The 18,218-nt window shown below is 37.4% G+C and overlaps 1 pseudogene; it reads right to left on the bottom strand.

Moving 5' to 3' along the window:
• Positions 1–5,502: 5,502 nt before the first annotated feature.
• LOC148587717 (uncharacterized) lies at positions 5,503–10,055 on the bottom strand (annotated as a pseudogene).
• Positions 10,056–18,218: the final 8,163 nt, after the last annotated feature.

Raw genomic sequence — 18,218 nt, 5'->3', positions numbered from 1 at the left:
TGCTTAAATCCGACAAGTTTTGTTATTTTTATGCGTATTGGAGGATTGAATGATGTGTTGATGGTCCATTTGATCGGAAATATATATAATCTCTCACGCCACGTGGATTGCCTGGGCTAATTAAACTAATTTGGTTTGCTAATTAAGCCCCCCTCGCGTGGATCTTGCATGATGATAGTGTCGATTATGGCTTCAGCATTCATATGTTCACGTTTGGTTGCGTGATTATGAACGGGTGTGTCAGAAAGTGTTCTTAGTCTTCTGGAATTTCGATGGCTTTTGTTAGTACAGTTTTCGAGTGTAAGCAAATAAGAGCTTTACTGTGTGTGGGCAAAAGATAACTCCGATGCTTGAGTTAAATTCTATTTACTGATTAATTGAATATTTGTTGTTTTTGACAAGGGTTAAATACTTATCAGGCCGGCTCAATGGTTTTTGGGACCTTAAGCAAAACTTTTAAATTAGGCTTTTTTTTTTTTTTTAATATTTATATATTAATTAAATAATATTTATTTTAATATTATTATTATATTTAGAATTCTCATTTTTATTAATCCTTATAAAAATAAACACAACAATAAAAAAATTAATTTTTTTTATGAATCAATCCAAGAACCGCACCAAATCTTTGCTAAGCATATATTCCAAAACTGAAACACACAAAAGCATACTAACCAAGAAAAAAAACCAACCAAAAATATTATTAAGAACCCATACAAAATTATCAAAATATATATATATATCCATATTGTGGCAGTAACTTTTTCACTTGATTATTTGATATACCTCTGTTTCAAACAAAACCCACCAAAAAATTTGTCAAAAATCAATACAAAATCCACCAGAAAAATCAAGCATAGAAATTAACATTACAAAAAAAAAAAAAAAATCTTTATTTATTTATTTTTATTTTTATGAATCCTTACCTCATTGATACACATGTTTCTCTCTCACCTAGCCTCTCTCTCTCTCTCTCTTGCTTCATCTCTCTCCATCACGTTTTGTTTTGAGTGAAAACTAAGGAAAGAGAAAAAATAAGATAAGAGGGGAGGCTGTCGGCAGTGGAGAAGAAAAGAGAGAAAGAAAGTGGGTGGTTAGGTATTGTTAAAATGATCTTTTAATCTCAAATAATTTTGAATGCATAAGTAAGTAGGCTATTTTTAAGTATAAGGATATTTGTTTTTCTGAGTTAATTGGTCTTATTTTACCATGAGCTTATTATATTGGGGCCTTATTAAATTGAAGCATTTTTTAAATTACTTATTTATCATGATTAGAGTTCTTAAGTTTTTATGAAAAAAAAAAAAAAAAAATTAGTCCTAATAAAAAAAAAAAACAAAAAATATTAAAAAAAAAAATTTTGGGCAAATTTTTTTTTTTGGAGCCTTATTAATTTGGGGGCCCTAGGCTAGCGCCTCACTCACCTAGTGGGATGGTCTAGCCGGCCCTGTACCTTATTGTTCAGTGGGGTTTAAACTTTTTATTTTTTCTCTCTTGGGATTTTATTTTTATCACAAGAAGTACCTCTAATTTTCATAAAGACGGAGATGTTACCTCCGTTAAAATTTGGTCCAAAATTTAACGAAACGCCACGTCAATACCAATCAAAAATCAACACCTGTCATATAATTAATTTTTTGAAAAAAAATATTTTTTAAAAAAGATTAAAAAATTATATTTTTTTTAAAAAAATTGGGGTGGCTACAGCCATTTGGGGGGAGGGTGGGAGTGGCTCATCCGGTTGTGGGGGTGGCTGGCCACCCCCCAAATGGCCAAGGGGGTGGCCATATATTTTTTTTAAAAAAAATATAATTTTCTAATATTTTTAATTTTAAAAAAATATATTTTTTTAAAAAAATTAATTATATGACATTCCGTTAAATTTTTATTGGTGCTGACATGTCATTCTGTTAAATTTTGGACGAAATTTTAACGGATGTACCATTTTCATCTTTATAAAAATTACATGTACCTCCTGTAATAAAAATGAAACCCTAAGAAAAAAAATAGGGGAAAGTCCACATAACCCCCTCAAACTACCACTCAATTGACAATGTCCCCCCCAAACTTTCAATTGTGACAATATCCCCCCCAAACTACCAAAAATTGTCAATGTTCCCCCAATAACGAAATTACCCTTAGTAAAATTAAAAAAAAAAAACTAAAACTAAAACTTCTAGAAAAAACCTAAAACGAACAAAAAAAACAAAAAAAATCTAAACGTTGGCCAATTTTTTTTATTTTTTTATTTTTAAAAATCAATTTTATAAGAAAAAAATTAAAAAAAATTTAGATTTTTTTTTTATTTTTTATATAAAAATTGAAAATTTTCGTTTATTTATTTATTTTTATTTTTGTTTTATAATTTTATTTAAATAAAAATTTACGTTTAAAAAAAATAAAATTTTTGTTTAATAAAACGAATTTTTTTTTGTTTTTTAAAACTAAATAGAAAAAATAGTTTTTTTTTTTAAATAAAAATTTTCGTTTTAAAAAAAAATTAAAAATTTTTGTTTAAAAAATTTGTTTTTTTTTTAAAAAATATTTTTTTTAAATTAATTTTTTTTGTTTTTAAAAAAAATCTTTTTTTTTTGAATTTATAGGGGTATTTTTGTCTTATTGAGAAATCTATATGGGCATTTTTGTCTTATTGCTAGTCTTGGGGGGGACATTGACAATGTTTTGGTAGTTTGGAGGGGACATTGTCACAATTGAAGGTTTGGGGGAGACATTGTCAATTGGGTGGTAGTTTGAGGGGGGTATGTGAACTTTACCCAAAAAAATAAATAAATAAAGAGTTTAAACCTTAAGGGCAATAAGGTATTTAACCCTTTTGACAACTCTATCATTGGGATCCAATAATGTTTTGATTTGCTACTGTCAGGTTGATTTTCTATTTGAAAAATGTTATATTTATTAAATTTTCTTCTTAAAAATTAATTTTTAAATAATGTGTCACTAGAGAACCAATTTCGAGAAAAAAGTTTGATAAACACGGACAACAATATACAGCTCAACATGGCATATCTTTTTTTGGTATTTACACGATCCGAGGATTCCTTGTTTTATTGGACAACTATAGTTGTTGGGAATTGGGCCAACAGAACAGCCCAGACCACTGTTATCATATAGAATTTACAAGGCCCAATAACAAGTCCAATAACCTGATGATTTTTTTAGTAGGGAAATTAAAATTGTATAGATTTCATATCTTTCACATCTTTACGTAATTAGCAAACAACGTATGGATTAAATTGTTTTGTTTGTGGGCCTTGTAATATCAATATTGGATTTTTATAATTTTGCCAATATTATATTAGAAATGTCATACTCTTATAGTATGTAAGGATTTTATTCTGTTATATGTTGTTTTCGAATATGATTTCAACAACCATCATGTATATCTTAAAAAACTACATAAAACTATATAATAAAAAACAGACTGAATAAATTCTTTTTACTTTTTACGGTCTTGTATTTGTCTATGTTTTTCCTTATTTTCAGTCTTTTATTTAATGGTCTAAAAAGTTATATGTAAAAAAAACCTGGTGGAGGAGTCGAACGAAGTCGCTCCGGCCCATTAGTGAGGTCGACACTAATCAGAATGGCGCCCATCAATTCTCATATGATGTTGAACAATGTTGGGCCAATGGCTAGATTGCAATGTCACGGGTTCAATCAAAACATATGTTTTTGGGGGGTGATTTGCTTTTCTTTTTTTTTCCTCGTCGCAAGAGTGTTCAGATGATGAATAGATAATTTTGTTTTTTTTTTTTTTTTGACATGCCCGCACAAGAGGGGAAAGGAGGATTCGAACTAGAGACCTCCGTTTCATCAGGTATGGTCCCAGCTGATTGAACTACTTATTGGGGACACGATTAATAGACAACTGAATGCATATATAGGTTTGATGGGCCTTTTGAGGTTTATATATCTTCTTGTGTCTTTTGGATGTGCTGTCTATGGTACACATATGGATAAGAAGCCTTTTGAGATTCATGTCCCTTCTCAAATCGTCTTTTATGGGGACCTTTCAAATGGATTAGGTCATTCTTTTGACTTATTCTCAATAGTTAAAGGTTTTTTATACACTCTTGTGATTGCTTTGGGTTGCACTATTCTTTTTTTTTTAGGGGTGAAATAGCGGTTGCGGTTAGCGATTAGCGGTGTTAGTAAATTTTACTAACCGCCTTCGCTAACCGGAAAGCGGTTAACCGCATCTGGCTAACCGCTTTTTTGGGCCTTTTTATTGGGCTTTTTTATGGGCTAGTTTTGGACCGGTTTTGAGAATTAGGCTTTTTTGGGCTCACTTTAAACATTTTTTACCATCTTTTTGTCTTTTCATGGCCATTTTAGCATCAAATTAGTCCATATTGAAGGAGCCCAATAGTAATTAATAATAATAATAAAATCTAAAATACTCCACAAATTTACATTAGTTTACTATGAATGCATTTCAAATATAAATAAAATTTCCAAAAACCTTATAAATAATCTACTAGCAATCTTAATTTTATTCTATGAACACTCAAACATATATCCCTTTGCCATAATAATGAACTGCTACTTTCTTCAGTCACTTATAGGTCTCTGCTGATCCAATGCTCACTGATCTGCCAACAAAGACCCCATCAAAACAAAGCTTCATGCAGTTAATCACTAAAAGATAATATTAAGTCCTAATCCAAGCAACAACATGTAAACAACAAAGAAATAGAACAAGAAAAAGAAGTGCACTTCTATATTATATATATAATAAAAATATAAAACCTAAACAAAAATCGAAGTTGGGGGGAATTGAAACCGGGAATCTGGATGAAAGAGGGGCATAATTACCATTATACTACAACGACTTAGGCTCCGTTTACTTCGACGTAAAATGGTTTCCGTCGGAAAATATTTTCAGGGAAGTCATTTTTCCTGAAAATATTTTCCACCGAAAACATTTTACGGTGTTTACCTCGTGCACGAAAAATCAATTTTTTTAAAAAAAAATTCAAAAACAATTTTTAATTTTTTTAATTTTTAAAATTTTTTTAAAAAAACTATTAATATAAAAACCTATTAATTTTTATATTAGCTATTCAACTGTACTGAAAATCAATTTTTTAATTTTTTAAAAAATATTTTATACTAACCTATAAAATATAATTTTTATTCAAAATATAAAATAATTTATGTTTGATTGTTAAAATTCGACAAAAACAATCAACCTATCTGAGAATATTTTTGGATTTTCTATTTTTTCAAAAAAAAAAAAAAAAAAAAAAAGTATTTTGAAAGTACTGTATCTAAATGTCTATACATCAATATTACGAATATTCCACATCTAGGAAGATTGATATATATGAAAGGGCAAGTACGTTACTTTCATCTTGCTTAAAAAAAAAAACAAAAAAACCATGAATTCTAAAATTCAACCACAAATATTACAATATTTTGGCCAAAGAACTACCATCCAAGTTCACTAGTATCTTACTACATATCGATAATACACAAATTCTAATTTCCATGGTTTTTGAAGAAGTTGTCCAACCAAAACTTTCTAAGTTTAGCATTCTTTACCAGAAATCCTCTTGCAAGCTTCTCATCTCCATTCGAATGGTCGAATGCAGTTGCAAGCATAAACTCATCATACCCTTCCACCTTCATCACTTCCTGATACAGATGATCTGCTTCGACTCCCTTATTAAGAGCTTGAAGCGCTAATGCAACTTCTCCCAACTTTTTCAGATATCAAATTATATCCATCTTCACTATCATCACGACTTCTTTTCCTATGTGACCTTTTGGTTGAATCTGGATCGGAGGAAGCAACATATTTTCCTTTTGATGACACATCATCAAAATCTAAATCCAAATCCGAATCAAGAATGTTATCATGCTACACTACATCAGTAAAAGACTTTGCAAAACTCCCAGTCACCATATCCTTACCAACAACTATGGCCATCTCATCGTACATTTCAATTTTTTTATTTAAATATTGCTCATGCTTAGGATTCGCCTGTTAAAAAAAAGAATAGAATTTCAATAAAACTTCAAAACTATATAATTGCTGTAATAAATAAAAGAAAGAAAAAAAATAGAATTTCAATAAAACTTCAAGACTAATATAATTGCTACAATAAATAAAATAAGTCTCATACCACCACTTCCTCATCATACACCTTCTTGTCACAAGTTATCATCCTCAAATTTTCATCCCATCCAAAGCCACTCTTTTTACGGAGGGTGCCGATGATATTCCACATGCTCTTGATGGTTCGGAGGCAGTTGTCAACATGGTCAGGTACACATTCAACTCCAAATTTCTCGCTAATTGACTTGACAACTAGTGCGAATGACGCAGGTTTGAATGTGTTTGAAGGCTTATTTCCTTTAGCAACCTCATCAGCAAGAATTTCAAGTAACAAAGTGTGCATAGGTTTTGACCACCTAAATTGCTTGCTTGCAACGTTCTTCTCCTTACCTTTGCCCATTGCTACAATCACAAACATATGAATGGTAATGCAAGATAACAATATACAATATCTCATAAAAGATAAAAACATAATGCAATATAGAAATAAGCTCATATCATAAGCTGGATTAAATATCAAATGTATATCATACAATCAAATCATTAAAAAAAAAAAAAAAATGCAGTTGTCTTTAAACATGACTAGTTCAAGAAATGAACATTACAACATCAACCATACGAGAAAAAAAGAAATCTACACATTTTTCCTATTTTTGTAATCATCCCACATCGCATGACATATTACATCCCTTTTGATTGTCCATTCTCTATTTTCCTCTTGAACTTCCCTTCTTGTTTGGTAGACTCTACCTCTTTGATTTTGAGATTCAACATCACAAACAGCTTCTTTCATAATTGAGTCATTAGGATCAACACCCATAATGTGATTGTGAATGACACAACATGCTAAAACTACTTCCACTTGTGCTTCGAACGACCAAAATGGTTCTGCATCCAACACACGGAAACGCCTCTTCAAAATTCCAAATCCTCGTTGAATGGTGGTTCTTAAGGACGAATGACGAAGATTGAATAATTCTTTTTCATTTTCAGGTGGATAATCACTAAACTCTTTCAAATGGTACCGAACACCACGATAGGGGGAGAGAATTCCATTTCGATTTCCATAACCAGCATCACCAAGATAATACTTACCTTCTAGAATTTTGAATCCCCCTGGCCTAGTGAGTGCATCGTTTAAAACACGAGAATCATGTGCACTTCCTTCCTAACCAGCTAACACATATGTGAATTTTATATCAAAAGTAATGCCAGCTAACACATTTTGTGTTGTTCGATCTTTTCGACCACAAAACCTTCCTTGGATTTCAACTGGAATAGATGCCCGAATATGAGTTCCATCTATTGCTCCAACACAATCCTAATGAAGACCAATACAAGTTACGTTAATTTGACAAATTACTTGAATTTTTTTTTTTTAAAAAAAAAATCAAATTTTAAAACTTACCTTAAAGTATGGGTAAAACCTTCGGCTATTCCTTATTTCCAGCGGAGTAGAGTTATCAGGTTGTTTAATTAAATGTTTATATAGCGTCAAGACTCCTCCAAGTACAACCTTAAAATATCGATGAATAGACCTAATCGATCGATAGAACCTTCCACCAACCACTCGAAACCTCACATTATGCCCAATAATGTGTAAAAATATCAACACTTGTTCCTTAATAGACATGTGAATGGTCTCACATATAAGGTTGTTCTCAACAAGAATTTTACATAATTCAAAGAAAGATACATGACTCATTCTTATTTGGTCTATACAATCTTGTCTGCTTCCATAAAGAATACTATCCATATAAATCCCTCTTTCATACTATCGATTAACATGAGGTTCCCTTCGTAATACTCTCCTAGATCTAATATCTTTTAAGATTACAAGCCCAACAGCAAGAACAGATGCAACAGTGGTCGTAACTGTCGAAAGAATTGTTTCATCCATCTACAAACAACATAAAAATAAGCAATAAGCAATAAATCATATATGCATTGTTTCCAATTCATCCTCAAAACTTGTACAGGATTCCAATAAATCAATAAATCATATTAATATTTTAATATTTTTCATCAACTTACTATTTAACTAAAACAGAGTAAACTGCTCTGTCCAAGTGACAAGTTTTTGATTAATGAGAATGAAATGCTACAAGCTTTGTCAAATACAAAAAAAAAAAAAAAAAAAAAAAAAAAAAAAAAAAAAACCTGAAACAGAGCAAATCAATACTGTGAAATAAACTTGTATATCTAAAATGACAAAGATGGCTTTAATGCCATCTTGTCTTTGTTCTTGTTGAGTTTATTCAATAAATTCTTGGATAACAAAACTTACAAGAAGGCAAAACACATGGGAAAGCATAACTAAAAGATTACATTAGAAAACTCCCAAGACCGACCAAAGCGCGCTCAAGTAGGAATTACTGAATTAACATTGGCCCTAATCCAACACAAATATTATCATTTCTCCTATGAAAAGACCAAGCATTTGTTGTAGAAAAACTCCATATGTTGTCAGAGAATGGTCATCATCAGGAAAAACATTGCAGAGGAAGTATAATTGGTTGGTCTGAATGATTTCATAAGTCATCAATTCATCCTGAGTGTTGAGTTAATTTGTAGGGTGCTGTTTTGCTTTCTTTCCATCTGTTTTTTGAGCACACAAATAGGGGGACTCTCTACTTGCCTTTTACTTCACCTTTTGGGTATTGAAATTAGTGTGTATATGTTGTAGGTACATGTGATGTCGGCAACTGATCCTCTTGCCCGATGGATCATTGGGTTTCTAATTCAATACCTAAAGTCCTTGAGTCTGGAAAGCATCAATCCCATTTGGTTTATAAAACCATGCGTTTTCATGTATTAACTATAAATGAGATTTGGTTTTGGGGGACCAGGTGTATGTTAAAGGGTCTTCAAAGGAAGTAGCTAGTGAGCTGCTAGATTAAGATACTGAAGTAGGAATTTCTTCTTTTCAAACAATTTGTCTCCGAGGACCAAAACCAATAATGATAGAATTTCCTCTTTTAGGAGGAGTAAGAGGAACTTTTTCTAGTTCATTTTTGATGACCCAAATTGATCACATGATCAAATGAAAGAAAAGGAAGCAACGACCATAGCGATGGAAGAAACTAGGGAGATTGACCATTATCTAATGTATCAATTTTGCAGTGGCCTTGAGGGGAAAGAGAACAGAGGATCTAAAAATTTCCTGTACAGCCAATTTCAAAAAAATTGGCTTTTTAGATGTTTTTTAAAATTTTTGTTTGAAAAAATGTTCAAATTAATAACATAAGGAAAAAGATAAACAAGATAAAGTGGAGCTCAAAGAATTGAAGGCAGTTTATTACAGCTTTAGATGGGACGACTAACACAGAGCCTAATGGTTTCTTTTCAAAACCACTCCACAGCAACCAGAATCAACCCCAGAGAACCTATATATATAGTCTGTAATCTTGTATTGACCTATATATCTGTACGTTAAAGGGTCAATTAATCTCGTTTATTCATCTGTAATCTTGCTTTATTGCTAAACTAAATCTCCCTTTTTCAACCAAGACTACATGAATGTTGATGACAGTAAAACAAAAATCCAACCAAGACCTCACATAGCAAAACACCAAGCAAAGAGCCAAGAGCCACAGAAAATCCACCCCAATCTACCATCACAAAACCAGAAAATCAAAAGGAAACAAAAACCCATTCGGTTGAGGTTCATCTCAAAGTCAGAACTTCCAAGAATCAACAACCAAAAACAGCCCATAATAACAAAGATCACAGAAGTTCTCATTTTCCAAAATCCACACGTTAGACCCAAAACCTAAATCGCAAATCTAATTCGTTAATAGGGAAAGAAACCAAAATCAAAATCGCTTCATGATTTCCAGTTGTCCAACAGAGAAAGAAACCAAAATCAAACGAAAATTACCAAGAGAAATTCGTAGATTTGAATCACTCCATACATATGGTTCAACAAAGAAAGAGAAAGATCAGAGTACCTGCGTCGGGCTTGAAGAGTGAAGCTCGGCCAAGAGAGAGATGAGCTGTGCAAGTGAAGGAGAATCAACAGCTGTGCATGAAGGTGAAGGTGAAGGAGAAGCTGTGCGTGAAGGTGAGGAGTCGGGGAGGGGCGGGGGTTTGGTTTTTTTTCTAATCAAGAGAGCGTCGGGTTTTTTTTGGATTGAGTAGGGAAAATGGTTTACGAATTTAAAAAGTGTAAACCATTTTCCCTAGAAATGTAAAGGTTTTTTGGTCAAACCGAAAATGATTTCGGTTTGACCACCATTTTACGTCGTAGTAAACACCGTAAAATGCAAAAAATATTTTCTGAAAATCATTTTATGTCGAAGTAAACGGAGCCTTATTGTTATTTATTATTATTATTATTATTATTATTATTATTATTTAAAAAAAAAAAAAGCAGTTAGCGGATTTCCAAAACCTACTAACCGCTAACCGCAACTGCCTAAGCGGTTAGCGGTTTTTACTAACCACTTTCAAAGCGGTTAGCCGGTTGCGGTTATGAGGTTTTAAATTTCACCCCTAGTTTTTCTTTTATTCTTTGTTGTTGTTGATGCATTTTTTTGGTCTAACAGTCTTCGATTGGTATGATCTTCGCGTTCTTCTAGGAGTCTGTGATCATCAATCTTCGGGCTCCTACAAAATAATAAGAGCGTCAAAGGGGTCTCTGGGGAATAGCCAGAGCTAGCAATGTATTCAGAAATAAAATGATTGATCCTCGTTACCGATGCCTTAAGTTCCCTTTTATAGGGTTTTATCTGTATAACTGCTTCCTCGATCTTCTCCCTATAGATGGTTAAGGGATCATTTGAAATAGTTGAGAGATAATGTGAGGTAGTTGAGATAATTGAGGGTTGTTGAGAGATAGTGGAACCCATAGTGAATTTTATCCCCAACAGTTACCCCCCGATTCTCATGGCTAACTTGTCCTGCTAGTCGCCCATCGGGAATCTTATGTGTACTTGCGACCGAAACCCTGGAGCTCCCGAAGCTGGACCTCCTGAGGCTAAAGATTTGTAAAAAATCTTTAAAACATGTTTAACAAGAAAAATATCTTTCGCTCGACTTTATTGTCTCACTTGTTTTCTTTTTCTTTTCACAATCTTAAAAATGAAACTTATGGGTTTAATTTTTGTGATTGCTTGACTGAATGCTTTGGCAGAGTGCTTTGGCAAAGTGCTTGACCTCGGAGAGTACCTAAGAACATCCTTCTTCAGGGGTTGTTGTTCTAGGTTTTCCCCAAGTTTGTCTAACCGTTGAACATTCCTGCGTGTGGGCTTTTATGTTCGAGATGGGTTTAACCCTTGAACATTCCGACGTGGAGGCCTTTATGTTCGCACCGGGTTATGTTCGAAAAGCGCTTTGACATTGTATTTTTTGAACATTTCCTCAGGAAAGTGCCTTGGGTATGTCTCACCGAGTTATTCTAGAGAGATTGCCTCGGTTGCATTTCACTGAGGGTTTAGCCTTAGAATTATACTGCGTTGAGGCTTTTTAATTCTTAGTTAGGCTCAGTTTGGAGAGCCTCTTCTACTGTATCTCGTAAACATCCTCTAGAAGGCCTCTTCAGCTGTATTTCCCGGGGAGGATTTTTTAGAGCCTCTTCAGCTATATATACTTGGATATTCCACCTAATGTTTGAGGTGTTTGACATTTTATGGCCTTAGGAGTGCTTTCGCTTCGGACTCCTTAGGATAGTGCACTCCAATTCCTCGGCATCTGACGACTCTGTACGGTCCTTCTGAATTTGGAGCTAGCTTTCCCTCAGCTGGGTCCTTGATGGCAATGGTGACTTTGGTGCTTGACCTTTTAATTGAAGTACCGAGCTGCTTTCTCCTAATATACTACCATGATTACTTGGGGCTGGTCCTACTTGTTTTGCAGCAAGTCAAGGTGTAGCTTGAGGCCTTCATCGTTGCACTAGGGCCGGAAGGTCTTTACGCGAAAGCTTTTCGATCTAACCCTGGCTGGGATGACTGCTTCCTTTGCACTCGCCAAGCCATTTCTTCAAAATTTTGGAGATTATCTTCAAATCAAATACCCCCCACTACTGGATATGTGACTCTCGGGATCCTTTTGTTTAGATTCCTAAGAAATCTCGAGATCATCTGAACTTTCGGGGAGATCTGGCAATGGTGAGCAAGGGCGAGGTGACCATGGACTTAGCGTGGCGCGGCAAAGCTTGGCCTTTGTGCGGCGAAGCGAGGTTCGGCCATGGTGAGGAGGATCAATGCTCACCGTGGTGAGGCGAAGGGATATGCTCGGCTATGGAGAGCCAGAGCGATGCTCGACCGTGGAGAGGCGGAGAGTTGCTTGGCCGTGGTGAGGCGAAGCAGGACTCAGACTTGGTAAGGCGAGCGAGACTTGGCCATGCAAAGGCAGAGCAAGTCTCCGCCGTGGAGAGGCAGAGCGATGCTTGGCCATGGTGAGGCGGAGCAGGACTCGACCATGGTAAGGTGGAGCGAGTCTCGACCGTGTAGAGGCGGAGCAAGACTCGGCCATGTAGAGGTGGAGCGAAGCTCGCCGTGGTGATGCGGAGCGAGGCTCTATCAAGCTGGGGCGGAGTGAGATGCTCGGCTATGGAGAGGCGGAGCGCTGCTCGGCCGTGGGGAAGCGGAGCGATGCTTGGCCATAGAGAGGCAGAGTAGGACTCGCTCATGGTAAGGCGGAGCAAGACTTGGTCATGGTAAGGCGGAGCGAGACTCGGCCGTGTAAAGGCAAAGTGAGACTCAGCCATGTAGAGGTGGAGCAAAGCTCGGCCATGTAGAGGCGGAGCTAAGCTTGCCATGGTGAGGCAGAGCGAAGCTCGCTGTGGTGAGGCGAAGCAAGGCTCGGCCATGCTGGGATGGAGCGAGGCTCTGCCATGGTGAGGCGGAGCAAGACTCGGCCATGTAGAGGTGGAGTGAGACTCGGCCATGTAGAGGCGGAGTGATGCTCGTGGCCATGCTGAGGCAGAGTGATGCTCGCTGTGGTGAGGCAGAGCGATGCGCTCGGCTATGGAATGGCGGATCGATGCTCGTGGCCATGCTGAGGCGAAGCGATGCTCGTTTGTGGTGAGGCGAAGCAGGACTCAGCCATGGTAAGGCAGAGCGAGACTCGGCCATGTAGAGGTGGAGCAAGACTCGATCATGTAGAGGCGAAGCGAGATGCGGCCATGTAGAGGTGAAATGAGACTCGGCCATGTAGAGGTGGGATGAGACTCGGCCATGGTAAGACGGAGCGAGACTCGGCCATGTACAGGGGGAGCGAGACTCGGCCATGTAGAGGCGGGGTGAAACTCGACCATGTAGAGGCGAAGCGATGTGCTCGGCTATGGAGAGGTGAAGCGATGCTCGCAACCATGCTGAGGCGGAACGATGCTCGGCCTTGGAGAGGCGGAGCAGGACTCGACCATGATTATTGCAATGAAAGTTGAAAGAAGAAACATTGAGCTTGGTGCACTAAAGTCAAGTAGTAGCATGCCTTTTTACGGTGTATGAAATACAGTTGACTGTTATCAAGCTCAAGCAATCATAATCCTAGGAGAATAGAGCTAAGGATGTAGAATGCTATTAAAGCTGAAATAAATAAATGGGCACTAATTCAATATGTAGCACAAACTATGAATCTGTTTAACATAAATGGTAGGCCTCTCATGATGGTGTGAATTGTCACCCATCGAGATGATAATGCCATTCTCATGAGAGAAGCATGCCTCTCACAAAAAGACAAATTCAATACCCAATGATTTTTGAATTACCATTGGCTTTCACCAAGACCAAAATACAACATTATTCTAATCAAGCATGCATTTGTGTTGACCCATTAAAGCATATCTTCGACATATTCTTGTATTATTGTATTTTTATCAAGAGCCATGAGCCTATGTATTCAGAATTGTAAATTGTGCCTTGATTTTGGTAAAGGACTGGAGCATTTAACGACCATATATATATGCATGTACTCATTCATGACAATTGACTGAAAAATGAATATCATTTTTGGTTTTAAATGCAAAATGTATCTTCTTTTTACGAATCCCATAGAAAGCTACCTGGCGGGGGCAATGAGCTTTTGTTTTTAAACAAAGCTCGCAAAAAGCAAATTAAGCATAAAGAGCTAGGCTTTTTTATTTTTATTTTTATTTTATTTTTTATTTATTTAGGTGAACGTGCTTTTTCATAGTTGACTAAAAAATCACATATTTTCACACCTCAATAAATTAAGTTCACATGGACTTATCTGGTGGGGTGAGGTTCGGCCATGGTGAGGCGGAGTAAGGCTCGACCCTCGGGAGGCGGAGTGATCCTCGGCCCTCGGGAGGCTGAGTGATTCCTCGAAATTTTTCCCCTCGGGATTTTTGCTCCTCATAATTTTTCTTCCTCGGACTCCTCAGAATTTTTTTATCGAACTCCCGAACTTTTTTATCCTCGGGCTCTCGGAATTTTTCATTCCCCGGGCTCTCGGAATTTTACATTCCCCGGGCTCTCGGAATTTTACATTCCTTGGACTTTTGTGGGATGGCCCTTCCTTAAGAAAATTATCCTCGAAATTTTTTCCTGCACAAAATGAGAAATAAACCTAACAAGTGCATGTATCAGAGCAATATAAGTGACTTGGTAAAACATGATTAACAGAGGCAGTCATAATGATTTGAGCATTAATAAACCTAGAGACTTGTTGCCATTTTAGTTCCTTGACGCTTTAGGAGTTGATGCTCTCAAAGTAGTTGGCTTTCAGAATTTTTTCCTTGGAATTGTTCCTATAGAGTTGAAATTCTTGGGATTTTTCCTCGGACTTTTTCCTTTGAAGTTGTGACTCTCGGGATTGTTCCTTGGATTTTGTCCCTTTGGAATTTTGACTCTCGGAAATTTTTCTTGGAATTTTTTCCTTTGAAGTTTTGACTCTTGGGATTACCATTCCTTTGCATGTATTTGGTGATAGATACATGTAAACTATAAAATACATACCTCCATTTCTTTGGGGCAATAGTAGTGTCTCTGGAGGGAGCTCGCCAAGGCTAGGTCGGAGATGCTTGTCCGGAGCTCGCCGAGAAGGCTGCTGCAGAGTTCACTGATGGAGGCCGTGGGGTTACTAGCGGTGCTGCAGACTCGCCGGTGAACCCTTAAGCTCACTAGCGGGATTGAATATCGATGTAGCTAGCGACCCTGTATGGGCGTCAACTCAATTTCTCCTTCACTATTTGTCGCTGATGCCAATTTATTTGTTTCACACTTTGTATTAGTGATGTTGGGACAACAGGTCTTTGTAAACATTTGGCAAGTTCCAGCGACACCGTCGTCAGTTATGTTTGGCAGGTTCAACAATCCGAGGATGGCAAGAGCTCGGTCTCGTTGATTCGAGGATGGCCTCATGGTCTCAGTGACCCGAGAATGGTGATACTCAATCTCAGTGGTCCAAGGATGGCTCGGCTCTGAAGAGGGTTGGTGAACCCGAGTATGGGTCTGCTAAACCATAGGAAGGCTCAGTCTCGGTAAATCGAGTATGGGTCTGCTGAACCTGAGTTTGGTTTGCCGACATTTGGACGTGAGGTCTGGAGACTCTCAAGGCGACTCGTTTAGATGGACCCGAGTCTGGGTCGGTTTGATGAAGCCGAATCGGGGTTGGTCTAATGGAGCCGAATCTGGGCCGAAACTCGTTCAGATGAACCCAAGGTGATTCTTAGCGACGAGGTATGCTCGACAATGGCGTATCCTAATCACGTTGCGCGAGGCATGCTGGTTTGCCGCTAGTCTGCAGGAGAGGTTGTTAGTGGGTTTGTTGGGCCTGGGCCAAAGAAGGCTTGGCAATGGTGGTGCTTGGTCATGGCAACCTGGGTTTTAGAGAGAGCAGATGCAGTCTGGTTAAGGCTCGGCAACTTTGAGTAGCAGACTGGCGGTCGCTGGCGAGATGAAGCTCATCGACTGGAGGTCAGTGACCCATTGTCCGAGTCAGGCTCGGCTACGAGGCATGGTTGCCGAGACAAGATTGTCGAAGCAGTAGGTCCATCGGGGAAAGCTTGGCAAGCCTGCGCAAAGTGGAGGTTCATCGAAATCATTGGCAGGACTTATGGGTCCATTGGCGAAACTGAAGGTGAGGCCTTGGCGTTGCCGGGAATTTGGAGGGAGTTTGCCGGCGACACTCGGTGATCCGAGTATGGCGATACTCGAGGGCGTCGCTGGCTAGGTGAGGTTGGGCTCATCGGACGAGCTTGTTGCGCAGGTCTGCTAGGCTCGCCGGAGGTTTCACTGTCTTCGAGCGACAGGCACCAGAAAATGACGCCGAATCATCTTCGGCTGGGCTCTTCGTAGATCTAGTAATTTTTCAAGACCTAGAGATTGTTGATGAACCTTGAGGAGAGATCGTAGACGAGCCTGAGAGGCGACCCGAGCCGATTTTGGCGAAAGCTGAGGAATTGCGGGTTCGCCGAATGCATGAGGGAACACGAGGATCCACATGCTTTAGGGTCGCAAGTAGATGTGATAACTGCATGGGTTATTCAGAAATAACTTTTTTCACCAAGTTGGAGAAACGCACCCAAATTAAGAAAAAGTATCTTTAGAAATATCACATGGTACATAGTTGTACTTATCTTTCTACGTGGACATAAGAGGTTGGATCTTTGGGCCATATCTTCTTTTTCTGACTGCTTTTTCTGATGTTATAGTAGATATTGTCCCTTATTTTCAGCCCTTTTGAAATGTTGCAAATCCTCATTGGTTTAATGTAAGCAAAGCATAAAGTAGGAGTCGGACCCCATGTTGAGGGCAAAAGTGGCAATGGACGTCCCTCCTTGACATAAGACATAAATTTACCGAATTGCCCCTAAAGCTTGGACGCAGCTTCTCCTCCTCATTTTCTTTGAAAATTATGCTTCGAAATGAAATGACTTCCATCAGTGCATGTTTCGAAATCATTTAATTCCTCAACCTGTTGGCCAAATGGATCAGATCTTGCAGATCTGATGAAAGCAAACACCAATTTGGTGTGTGTACACGCAAATCGCCACGGAGTGGATCTGGGATCCGTGAGTATAGATCTGTGCAGATCTGGTTCCGGTTGGTTGCCACAGAGTGGATATGGGATCTATGACTATAGATCTATGCAAATCTGATTCCGGCTGGTTGATGTACCGCCCGAACGCATGATTACCACCATAATTGATTTTTATTTTGCAAGAACGTAGTCGTTCCCACAAATGGCGCCAAACTGTTGATGCATTTTTTTGGTCTAACCGTCTCTGATAGGTGTGATCTTTGTGTTCTTCGAGGTGTCTGTGATCATCAATCTTCGGGCTCCTACAAAATAATAAGAGCTTCAAAGGGGTCTCCGGGGACCCTCCAATGCTTAAGTTAGTAGTCGTATATGAAGTCAAAATGTAGTCGGAACTAGCAATGTATTGAGAAATAAAATGATCGATCCTCGTTACCAATGCCTTGAGTTCCCTTTTATAGGATTTTATCTGTGTAACTACTTTCTCGATCTTCTCACTTCAAATGATTGAGGGATCATTTGAAAATGGCAAAGAGATAATGTAAGGTAGTTTAGATAATGGAGGGTTGTTGAGAAATAGTGGGACTCATAGTGAATTTTATCCCCAACAGTTGTATTTCCCCTTTCCACTTCCCATTTTGAGACATTTTCTACAAAAAAAAAAAAAAAAAAAAAAAGACAAAAGAAAAAAGAATAAATATGAATTCTACAAATATTTTCTAAGCTTCAATTTTGACTTTTTTTTTTACCACCCGGGAAGGGTTCTACACATCAGTATGAATAAGAATAAAATACTCATCACTTTTATTGATACTAGGAAAAAAAAAACATTCGATGATTTTTTGAAATTTCACAAGTTTCATGCTGAAAGTTAAAAACATTATTATGCATAAATAAATAATGAAAAATGTGTTGCAAAATTAAAAAGTAAGAATGCCGCAATCGCTGATGTCATTGTCAAATTCTAGCTATAGAGTCATTTGCCCAAACAATATGATAAGCATGTATGAGCCGGCCTTGTGTGCTGGGTTGAGAGTCCAAGTAGTACAAGCCATCCCTTAAGGCTTAAGTTACCACTGCAAATCATTCGCCTCATAACTAGGTTATGAAATAAACAACAATGAGAGTAAGAAGTGACTTGACAATTTAACTCGAGGGTAATATGTGCAATGTATAATATATTAGCAGCAAA

This window comes from Corylus avellana, chromosome 2 (genome assembly GCF_965113065.1).
Source record: "Corylus avellana chromosome 2, dhCorAvel1.hap1.2, whole genome shotgun sequence".
Lineage (NCBI taxonomy): Eukaryota > Viridiplantae > Streptophyta > Magnoliopsida > Fagales > Betulaceae > Corylus > Corylus avellana.
Note: the sequence above shows the minus strand (reverse complement) of the source record. Positions and strands in the feature narration are given on the sequence as shown.